A 12,480-nucleotide genomic window follows, 5' to 3' on the forward strand; every position below is an offset into this window, starting at 1 on the left:
TGGTCTCCCGCCTCCACGGCTAGGCGGCGTCCCGTCCTCCCGGAGCTCCTCCTCCCCGCCGGCGAACCCTAAGGCGAGGTGAGAGTTCTTTTTTTTAATGAGACGAGAGCTGAGGCGATGAATCGATGGGTGCCGTCCTGTTGGGCCGGATGGGCTGCTTGTGTTCGTGTGGACACAAACGAGAGAGAAGGAAAGAGCGCACCTCACAACGAGTCGTCAGATCGCTAACGGACGGCGCAACACATACTACTTCCCTTGGCAGTAGATCGATCTAAGTCAGAGGATCTTGTTCCGTTGTAGGGGTATACATCTTGTCAGGACATGGAGTAGAACACCTCCTTACTCCTTTTTGACTATGTTGCTTGATGTGTGGGATTGGAATACAAAAAAACACAACAGAAAGAAAGAATTGCACACCAAATTAGGCGTGCTTGTCGACTTGAGTCATTATGTTCATCAAGACCACATTTTTGGGAAACACAACACCTATCACATTCACATGTATAAAAAGAAGGATATTTTTTTTGTAAAAGTGCACATAATAGGGTTATAGGGCCGAACCAAAGACCAATGACGGACCAACAACCGTAGATAGCTAAGCTAAAGAAACCATGAAACCTGTCGTGCATCTTTCTCAAGGAAAAAAATCATAGACTACAGTATGTGTGATTTTAGCATGATACAATGTATGTTTTCTTTTCTGAGAATATATGATACAGTATATATTCTTTTTGACGGGATATGATACAGTATATGTGCTTACGTTTTTTTCTAGGGAAATGTTCTTACGTGATTTATTTGCAGTTTCTTAATTTTAGTCAGTGGGCTGGGCCGTGAGGGAGAACGTGCGGAAGTGGGTCTGGTTCGCGAGGCAGCCGAGTCGTCGTGTCGGTCGTCGCGTGGGGTTGTCGTCAAAGCACTCCTCACCACTCACTCCTCGCTCCCACTGACCGGCTCATCTCCCCTACCTAGTTCCTTCCAGCGTCGCCTCCCCTTCTCCTTGCCAGCACACACAATCCAGATCCGCGTCCTTCCCCGACCGCCTCATCCGCTTCCGGCTCGCCGCCGCCCGTTCTCCGATCCCCGTCCGCCTCCTCTCCTTCATCCGCGGAGCCTTCCCGACATCCCCATCTACGTGCCCACATCAGGTGGTTCATTCAGACGAGTAGATTCAGTGCCACTTACGCTGTACTTAGTGCTTATAAGAAATTTTAGCACTTTATTAATTCACCCATCTGCCAAATGCCCAAATGTGTTGTTGTATTGTTGTGAATCCATCTGAAAACCATTGAGTTGTACTGTTGTGAACCCATCTAAATCCAGTATATTTTTCTGAACCCTATGTATTGTTTTACTACACTCTCCGTCTCAAAATAAGTATCTCAAATTTAGTGACACTTATTTTGGGGATGGAGCGTGTATTCAACAACAACAAAAATGTATTGTCATGGACCTATCTGCAGACTTAGGCTGTGTTCGGCAGCCCTCCACGGCTCCACTGCTCGGTCACGGAGCGGAGCGGAGCAGAGCATCGCTTTAGCTGCTCCATAAGTTACAACTAGTTGCCGCTCCGCTCCGGAACGGAGTTGCGGAGCCGGGAGGGAGTCCGAACAGGCTCTTAGGCCCTGTTCGGTTATCCACCGGCTCCGCGAAATTTCAGGGATCTGCGGAGCACCTAGTTTGCAGCTCTGCTAATTTAGCCTGCAACTCCGTCGGCTCCGCGAGTGGAGTCTGGAGTGGAGAGACTCCGAACACTCCCTTAGTTCACAGACGTTGTTGTATTATCTGAAAAATATATGTCTTCATCGAAAAAGCCCACACTAACTCTTGCTTCACAGATGGCTGGCGAAATTGTGACCGTGGCGAGTGGGGTGATGAACCCCCTCATCGGCAAGCTCAAAGCACTCATGGGTGACGAGTACGGCAAGTTCACAGGGGTCAGGAAGCAGGCCTCGTTCCTTGAGAAGGAACTCAGCGCCATGAACGCTGCCCTCCAGAAGCTCGAGCTCATGGATGATGAGCTCGATCCAACTGTCAAGGACTGGGTGGATCATGTTAGGGATATGTCCTATGACATGGAGAATTGTATTGACGACTTCGTGCACCAATTTCGAGCTGATGATGCCAAGGCAGGCTTCATAGAGAAGATTACTCAATTCATCAAGAAGTTTCGACAACGCCTTCGGATAGCCGACCTGATGGAAGAGCTCAAGACTCTTGCCTTGGAGGCGAATGATCGACGTGAGAGATATAAGATTGATGATTGGAAGCCTGCCTCTGGCCATGTGGCTGTTGACCCTCGGCTGCGAGCGGTATATCAGGAGGCAGATACTCTCGTGGGCATTGATGGCCCAAGGGAGGAGGTTGTCACTCGGTTGATGGATACTCGGAAGAAACTCAAGGTGGTATCCATTGTGGGATTAGGTGGTCTTGGTAAAACTACACTTGCCAAACAGGTGTATGACAAGATTGACTCGCAATTTGATTGCAAGGCATTCTTTTCAGTTTCACAGAGGCCTGATATGAGTGAGCTACTCAACAATTTACAATATAAACTTGGGATGAACGACCCCGTTTCATCTCACGCTCGCAAGGTTGACGACATCATTAAAGAGCTAAGGGAACATCTGAAAGAGAAAAGGTATTACTCACTATCAGCAGTCACTTGCATGGGCTACACTTGTTAAATTTGAGCTAAGTAATTGGTTAATATACATTTTGTACTGATATTTATCCATCCAAGCTGACTGTTTGGTGCTTTGTGTTTATGATAGACATTTAAAGTCGGAAATAAAAGATGTAAAACATACATCTTTTGAAAAAAGTGATTAAATTATTGGTATGTTTTCCATCCAGTGCCATAATTGCTAGGGTAATAGAAACATGTTAAACCCATGTGCCTTCAGTAAGAAGAGTGTTTCTAAAAGACGGGCTATTGAATGTCTATGTGACATATGTGCTAAACTGGTAGGGCGTTTTGACAAAGTTTTTACATTTAGGATAAACATACCCCTCCATACCATTTCTTTTTGGTGAAAATAGTTAATCTAAAGATTGAATTATGATGTCCAGTTCACATATCTGGTACTGATTTTTCATCCATGCATGCAAGATTTGTGAATGTTTTTATTTTTTAGGCCTTTGTGATAGACATGGATAATTATAAGCTTTGGTATTACTTTTTCATTCATTATGATAATTCATAGCTTCTCAGAAAATTCCATATATCCTTTTTGCTTGAACCTACTTTGTCAAGATTTTGATGATTTCGTCTATAAATTAATCATATTATATTATAATGTAACTAACCTTTACAAACATTTGAACAGGTACCTTATTGTTGTTGACGATGTGTGGGATGAATCAGCTTGGAATATTATTAAGTGTGCTTTTCCAGAAGAGGGTAATGGAAGTAGAGTAATAGTTACAACACGAGTAGAAGGTGTAGCTATCGTAGCCTGTCAGAATGACCGTGAGGGCATGTACAGATTGAAACCTCTCAGTGAAGAAAACTCAAGAATGTTATTCTTGAATAGAGTATTTGGGTCTGCACATGGTTGTCCACCCCAACTTGAAGACATCATGGCTGAGATTTTGAAGAAGTGTCATGGATTGCCACTTGCAGTTATCACAATAGCTAGCCTATTAGCAAGTGAAGAAAGATCAAGGAAGGGGTGGGAGAGTATAAGGGATTCTTTGGGTGCCCAGTCTGCTACAAATCCTACCTTGGAAGAGATGAAGAGTATATTAAACCTTAGCTACATGCATCTTCCTGCTTATCTGCGGGCATGTTTTTTGTACCTTGGTATGTATGCTGAGGATTGCGAAATCCCAAGGGATGATCTGGTTCGACAATGGATAGCTGAAGGCTTTATCAGTAGTTTGCATGTGCAAGATCTGGAGGATGTTGGTAGGAGTTATTTCAATGAGCTTATCAACAGAAGCATGATTCAGCCTTATGAAAATGAGGAGGAGGAGGTGTGTTGCAGAGTACACGACATGATGCTTGACTTGATCCTAAGCAAGTGCGCTGAAGATAACTTTGTAAGTGTGGCATACAATTATGAAGGCATGGCAAGATTGCATGGCAGCAAATACAAGATTCGTCGATTATCTCTGACATCCTTTGTTGGTGATGGAGCAACTATTTCTGTTAGCCTATCACAAGTTCGATCATTTGCACTGTTGGGAAACTCCATGCCTCCTCTTTTGTTGTTCAAGTACCTCCGGGTGTTCAGAATTGATCAGGACAGTTCTAGTGAGTCATGGGGACCCTTGACCTCACCGCTATTTGCCAATTGTTTCAGCTGAGGTACTTGTATGTTTCAGTATCACGTCTTGTACAGCTCCCAGCTGAACTTAAAGGGCTTATTTACTTGGAGACGCTGGCCATACCTTTTGCAGATCTCAAGAGCATCCCCTCAGATATAGTTCATTTGTCTCGCTTGTCCTATCTTAGTTTTGGTATGGAAGAAGGGCTGCCTGAATGGATTGGGGATATGAAATCACTACGCAGTCTGATAATATATCGTATGGTGACCAATCCGAGCATGAAGGCCATTATGGGTCTTGGCGAGCTTACCGATCTTAGGGAACTGGTAATCTATGTGGGGTCTTTTGAGAAGCCAAAACTTGATGCTTTGGCCTACTCCATTGGACAGCTTTGTAACCTCAAATATCTTCGATTCTATGGGTCTCATTCTAAAGTCGATAACCAGCTGGGCTCATTATCCAATCCTTTTCAACATATCGAGGAATGTCGCGGGTCTGTATTGAATTTCCATAGAGTTCCCAAATGGATGGGTGGTCTCCATTGCCTTCGTATCCTCGATCTGCGTGTGGAGGAGACGTCAACTGAGGAGGTTCATCTTCTTGGGGAGCTTCCCTCCCTCGTCAAACTTGAATTTAGTTTGTCGCATCTCCCTAAAGAAAGGGTTATATTGGGAAGAGGACTATTCCTGGTTCTGGAGCACTTCACATTTCACTCAAAGGAAGACATTATGGCATACCTGGGATTTCAGGCAGGGGCCATGCCCAACTTACGAACCCTCGCTCTCAATAGCGCGGAGTGGGGTGGCAGTATACCAGTCGGCATGGAGCACCTGTTATGCCTCCAGAAGATCAAACTGTATCAGAATTACTCTCGTGATGCAACCATGGTTTCTGCGTTCCGGGATGCCTTATCAGTGCACCCAAACCGCCCTTCTGTTGAATAGTCATATTAGATGGTTTATTATGTCAAGAGTTTTGTGGAAGGCTCATTTTACCTGTATCCTGGATCAGGTGATGGCATAGTTATGTTACAATTATCTTTCTTCACATTTTTTTTAGCTGTTGGATGATCAACTTGCAATTTATGTTTGGAGTACGAAAATTTGTGATGTACGTATAATTACCATTTGCTTTTGTCTCAGTAAACTCTTGTTGCTAGTCATGGATCTGAATAAGAATCGAGAAAACACACATGTAAAATGCAGCAATCATTAGTCTCATGTTGGTTTGGTCATGGTCATAGTTGCTGCCGTCAATGATGCTCACCTCCTGCCATATTTGATGAATGAATGAAAGGTGGTGTCTTATATGATTTGTGCTGACATTATCTGCTGAGAACTTGAGATACAATGTTAAACTTACGATTTAATGTACTTTTGACATGAATCTTTGCCCACTTGCTTGACAAGTTCAGAGGCCCTTGTTGCCATAAATGATATGGTACCGATATGCATCTGTTTTAGCGCATCAAAAGATTATAACGGTTCAGTTGACATAGATTATATCCTGACTGAAGTTTAACTTGCTGACACACATTATATTATGAGAATAATTACCACTCGATAAAATGTATTTCTTCGTTTTCCTTGCTGCTTAGTAGTTACTAGTTGGTACTGTAGTGAGAGCCTACCATATTACTTACAGTTTAGTTCGTGTACATTTTTCTGTTGGCTTCAGAGTTCTTGCTTCTGATCCAAACACAAAGAGGCGAGCTTATCATCACACGCTGTGCTCTGAAAACGAGTCCTCTCCATTTGATGTTATTCATTTGGGGGCTACACTAGAAAGCCCACTCTGTTTTAGAAAACATTATGCTACCAATATACATCTGTTTTGGCACACAAAAGATTATAACAATTCAATCGTTAAAGATTACACCGTGATTGAAGTTTAACTTGTTGCTACAGATTACCTAATGAGAATAATTGGCACCCAATAAATTTAACCGTATCTGGTTTCCTTACCGCTTAGAGTTACTTGTTCTGATCCATTTGTCTCTTTTTATCATGTGACAGAGAAGCAGGAAGACTCCGATGAACCTTGAGCTTGGTCGGACGGTGCTTGATGCAACTCAGCCTGCAATCAGTTGGATAGACTATGGGTGCTTTGGTCTACGGCGCTGGCCAGTGGACGGTCGTTGATGTTGGTTGTAATGCTTTGGCACAGTCCTGCCATGTTCACATTGCTGCTTCATGACTCAGTTGGCTACCAAGTTCTGTCTATACTTTATGGTTTCCTTGAGACCTGATATCAATGTATTGTGTACACGTACACTACATTCTAATCTATATTGACTTATTCAGTCCGCCCCATGATCTCCGTGCGGATTGATTGTTCAAACCTGGGAATTGTTCAAATATATTGTTTTGGTCTTGTGTTTGAGTCTATATTTGTACCTTTGTCTGTTCTCTCTTCTTCATATCTGAGCGACTCTCATGTGCCTCTCCCTTTCTCATTTTTTTTATTGCTGGGAAACCCCTTTAATTTGGTTTTCTTAGTATAGGTGAAGTTTGTGCAACACAATGATAGTTTTGCTGACAACTGCAGTCTGCAGGTAGTATACCTCGGAAGAGGAGGGGCTAAGCGCCGGCGATTCAGAAGAGCGGCTTCTGCGCCCCCACCTCGTCCCGCTCCATCCGCTGGTCCAACGACATGCGACGTAGGTGCAGAGAACTCAAGCGACCAATCAGTGCTACCAAATTGTTATGCTGTACGATCTTCTGTCTTGCTTAGGCTTGGAATTCCATTTCAACTTCTAGTGCCGCACTTGAAGTTGAAATGGCCATCCCTGCATCACATCAGGTTGTAACTTGCACAACTTTACACCTGCAGCTAAGCCTTGGATGACAAAAACCATCGCAAATGTGGTTCCAACATGAAAACAAGTTGCTAGACTTCGACCTCACAATACTGGAAATAGTCTTAAACAACTTACTAGAGTTGAACAAGTTGCTCCTCATAGTCCAGTCTCACATATACTGAAAACAAGTTTTAGTAGAACAAGATAAGCTACAAGAGTACAGCCTCAGAAATAGTGGAAACAAGTTGCTGGTCTCATACTTCAGTTTCACAAAAGTAGGCTGTTATGAACTGACAACCATTGCAAGCCACAAAACTGGTGTCCTTTGCCCTTGCAGGAATTTTAGTGCAGAAATTTCATACATATTTCTGGCGTAGAGAAGCTCAGTAACAGCTGGCAAAGCTCTTTCCCCTTGCTTTGAGTGACCGAGTCATTGAAATGTACTGTCATCCTCTTTAACATTGTTGTCCACTTGAATAACCTTCTCACCAGAGCGAGTTCATGTTCAGTTCCTATAAAGCCATCGATCTCTATTTCTTCAAGGCAACGGAGCACGAGTTCCTTGGTTTCCCAGTTTGATGGCTCAACACACCTGCAACCTGATCGGCACGCAATTTGTCCCTGGAACAATTGGCATATAAGTTCTAATAAGTAATAAGATTTAACTTTTTACAGTTTGAGATAAGACAGAGATGAAACTAGAAATAATTACACTGCATGAATAGAACACTCTTAGATATGTCAACAACAAAATTAACAAAGTACTACTAGAAAATAAACTAATTTTGGAGCAAGCATTCTACAGAAAGTATAATTGCGCTATGCATATAGGAAATCGTACTTCGAACATTATTATAGCCATCACAAAAATTCTCATATAAAATAGTAAGATTCTTACATTTGCTGAACAAGATCAAAGGAGGGTCCCCGTTTCTTTGCTAAAAATATGACCCATCAGTTTGTTTTGACATTTCAGACAGACTTGTAAGTGCTACTCTTTTGAAATAAAAGCGATCACAAAGTCAATAACCCAGGTTGCATTCACATCAGTATGAGTATGTAACCTTAACTAAGAACAAGAGTAGGGCAACTCGCAGCTAAGCCATGGAAGTCGCCTCAAGCTAAGTATATTGTTACCTCCAGTCCCCTCGGCATGTCAAGAAGTTTAAGCTTCAGCTCTCTTATACCACTAGACATCCTTAGAAGATGGAACGAGCTGGCTCCAAAGGAATGTCCACATGCTAGTACTTCCAGCTTCAAGATGGTAATGTTAGGAAACTTTGTCATCTCTTTCATCAAGAATTGGCCGTAACCTATGACCTGTAGTAGGTTCACAGGAAGTCATATAAACAATTGGATAAGGACACAAGCATCTTATTTTCTACTCAGTGACAAACACATATACTCCAACTAAACAAGTTCACTTTTGTAGGCATTTTAAATTTCCAAATGACAAATTCTCGAAGTTTAACTCTCAAGTTTGGTTATAATCCCTATTGACTTGCTAGCATGTTACAGTAATGTAAAAATGACATACCGGCATATAGTAAAGCCTGAGATTAAGAATGCTGACGTGGTCAAAATGATTTAGAAGCATCGACCAATCACGATGGTCTTGAGAAAATACATTATGTCCATGCACCACTAGTGGATGGGGGCTCAGCTGTTGGAGATGTGTCATGTCGCCAAACCGGATGACACTAGGATCGTAAGCGCTGCTCCAATCGAGTGTCACCAACCGAGGGGCTGAGATGGTTGCTAAAGTTGATTTTGGGTGGATCTCGGGTGGAAGCAGGGTCACACACACAGAGAGAGAGAGAGAGAGAGGAGAAGATTTTTCTGGAAAACTTGTTCTCGTTAGTTCCCCAGGTACACTATGTATACACAACCACTTTTACATTTTCACCCCCTCTAGTCCTACCTTTACAAATAAGTACTACCAACACTCCCCCTCAAGATGGGGCGAAGATGTCAATAAGCCCCATCTTGTTACATGTTTTTACAAAAGATAAAACACTAACACCTTTAGTTAATACATCAGCTAGTTGGTCACCAGATTTTACAAAACTAATTTGAAGTGTTCCTTCATCTAGCTTCTCCTTAATGAAGTGTCGATCAATTCCAATATGCTTAGTCCTATCATGCTGGACTGGATTGTTAACTATCTTTATGGTGGCCTGATTGTCACAATACAGTTGAAGTGGTCCCTTTTTATACAGCTGGAGTTCTGTTAGTAGTATTCTCAACCACATCAGCTCACATAAACCTGAAGCCATAGATCGCAGTTCAGCTTCTGCAGTAGACCTGGCCACTACACTCTGTTTCTTACTTCTTCAACTAATCAAATTGCCCCCAAGAAATATGCAGTAGCCCGACGTAGATCTTCTATCGTCTAAACATCCAGCCCAGTCAGCATCAGTATACCCCTCTAATGTTAGATGCCCACAATTTGAAAACAAAATTCCCTTCCCAGGACATCCTTTGAGATACCGCAAAATTCGATTCACGGCATTGAGGTGATCGGACTGTGGATCATGCATATATCTACTAACAATGCTCACAGCATATGCTATATCAGGTCTAGTATGAGAGAGATAGATCAATCTTCCCACTAACCTTTGATATTGGCCTCTATCAACTGGATCACCAACACATGAGGTAATTCTATGATTTTGCTCAATTGGTGTTGTAGTAGGTTTGCATTCCAGCATCCCAGTTTCAGCAAGTAAATCTAGCATGTATTTTCGTTGTGAGAGGAAGATACCTTGTGCTCCATAGGACACCTCAATTCCTAGGAAGTAGTGTAAATGTCCCAAATCCTTCACTTCGAATGTCCTTGACAATATTTTCTTCAAACGCCTTATCTCCTCCTCATCACTTCCTGTAATTATAATGTCATCAACATAGACCACAAGAATTGCAATTCGATCATGATTATGCTTAAAAAAGAGTGTGTGGTCAACATTGCTTTGCCGATACCCCAAGCAGCAAATCTCCTTGCGTAGTCTTCCAAACCAGGCCCTCGGCGACTGCTTTAGGCCATATAGTGATTTTCTCAGATTACAAACCTTACCCTCTGTTTCAGGACTATGAAAACCCGGTGGAATTTCCATATACACCTCTTCTTGCAAATCCCCATGAAGAAATGCATTTTTAACATCCATTTGGCACAAATTCCATTTATTATTTGCTGAAATTGACACTAAAGCTCGAATAGTATTCATCTTTGCCACTGGGGCAAAGGTTTCATCATAATCTATCCCATATGTTTGACTATATCCTTTTGCCATTAGTCTGGCTTTATATCTCTCTACTTTCCCATCAGGTGTCTGTTTTACGGTGAACACCCATTTGCAACCTACTACCTTTTTGTTAGCTGGAAGTGGAGTAATTACCCATGTATTATTCTTGTCAAGAGCAGCCATCTCCTCTAGCATTGCTGCCCTCCATTTTGGATTTAATTTTGCCTCCTGCCAGTCCCATGGTAAGGGTTCTGCAGAATCCAATGTTGCGATAAAAGACTCATAAGAAGGACCAGCAGTACCATAAAATACATAGTTGGAGACTTTATAAGGATCCAATTTAGATGGCAATTTTCTGGCATTAGATCGTGGTTGCTTTCTGTGAGCTATCGGAATATCAAGGTCACCATATTGAGAAGGGATGTTACCACTTTCCGAGGAAGATTTGGTGTCATTAGTTTGACCTTGAGTATCATCTTGTTGGTCAGCCTCTTGCTCTTGCTCTTGCTCTTGCTCTTGCTGGTCAGGTTCTAACACTCGCATTTGTTCCTCCTCAGTACGCCTTCTTCGTGTATACACCTGAATCCCCCTTTCCTCGTTTGGTCTTGGCCACCGGAGGGCTTCATTTGATGTATCAAATTGCTCCCCCTTTCTTGGTTCTTGTTCTGTTTCTGCCGGAATTATCCCAATGATCATCCTTTTTGATGCTGCATCATCATTTTCATCTTTCCCCCCTATCTCACAATCTGCGTCTAACATATCATTAGTAAACAAATCAGGAAACACATCAGTTAAGTCTGTTGGTTCCCCATAAAACGGTTCATGTTCTCTAAATACCACATCCATACTCACGAACATTCTCCTTTCCGAAGGACACCAACACTTATACCCCTTCTGCTTACTAGAATATCCCACAAATATACACTTTAATGCCCTTGGATCTAGCTTATCAACCGAAGGCCTGTAATCCTTCACAAAGCATGTACACCCAAATACTTTTGGTGGAACCACATATGTAGTCTTCCCAGTAAGACATTCTATTGGTGTCTTATATCCAAGCACCCTGGATGGCATCATGTTCATCAAGTAGGCTGCATTCATCACTGCTTCACTCCACAAAAACTTTGGAACATTCATAGCAAACATCATACACCGTGGAATCTCTAGAAGATGCCTATTTTTCCTTTCAGCTAGTCCATTCTGTTCAGATGTACCTGGGCAGGTAGTCTGATGGATAATTTCGTAACTTGATAGATATGAAGGAAATATGCCCTAGAGGCAATAATAAAGTTATTATTTATTTCCTTATTTCATGATAAATGTTTATTATTCATGCTAGAATTGTATTATCCAGAAACATAATACATGTGTGAATACATAGACAAACAGAGTGTCACTAGTATGCCTCTACTTGACTAGCTCGTTAATCAAAGATGGTTATGTTTCCTAACCATAGACAAAGGATTTGTTATTTGATTAACGGGATCACATCATTAGTTGAATGATCTGATTGACATGACCCATTCCATTAGCTTAGCACCCGATCGTTTAGTATGTTGCTATTGCTTTCTTCATGACTTATACATGTTCCTATGACTATGAGATTATGCAACTCCCGTTTGCCGGAGGAACACTTTGGGTGCTACCAAACGTCACAACGTAACTGGGTGATTATAAAGGAGCATTACAGGTGTCTCCAAAGGTAGATGTTGGGTTGGCGTATTTCGAGATTAGGATTTGTCACTCCGATTGTCGGAGAGGTATCTCTGGGCCCTCTCGGTAATGCACATCACATAAGCCTTGCAAGCATTGCAACTAATGAGTTAGTTGCGGGATGATGTATTACAGAACGAGTAAAGAGACTTGCTGGTAACGAGATTGAACTAGGTATTGGATACCGACGATCGAATCTCGGGCAAGTAACATACCGATGACAAAGGGAACAACGTATGTTGTTATGCGGTCTGACCGATAAAGATCTTCGTAGAATATGTGGGAGCCAATATGAGCATCCAGGTTCCGCTATTGGTTATTGACCGGAGACGTGTCTCGGTCATGTCTACATTGTTCTCGAACCCGTAGGGTCCGCACGCTTAAGGTTACGATGACAGTTATATTATGAGTTTATGCATTTTGATGTACCGAAGATTGTTCAGAGTCCCGGAT

General features: G+C 42.3%; 1 pseudogene; it reads left to right on the top strand.

Moving 5' to 3' along the window:
• Positions 1 to 925: 925 nt before the first annotated feature.
• Positions 926 to 6,575, top strand: LOC125530331 (annotated as a pseudogene).
• Positions 6,576 to 12,480: the final 5,905 nt, after the last annotated feature.

This window comes from Triticum urartu, unplaced genomic scaffold (assembly GCF_003073215.2).
Source record: "Triticum urartu cultivar G1812 unplaced genomic scaffold, Tu2.1 TuUngrouped_contig_6238, whole genome shotgun sequence".
Lineage (NCBI taxonomy): Eukaryota > Viridiplantae > Streptophyta > Magnoliopsida > Poales > Poaceae > Triticum > Triticum urartu.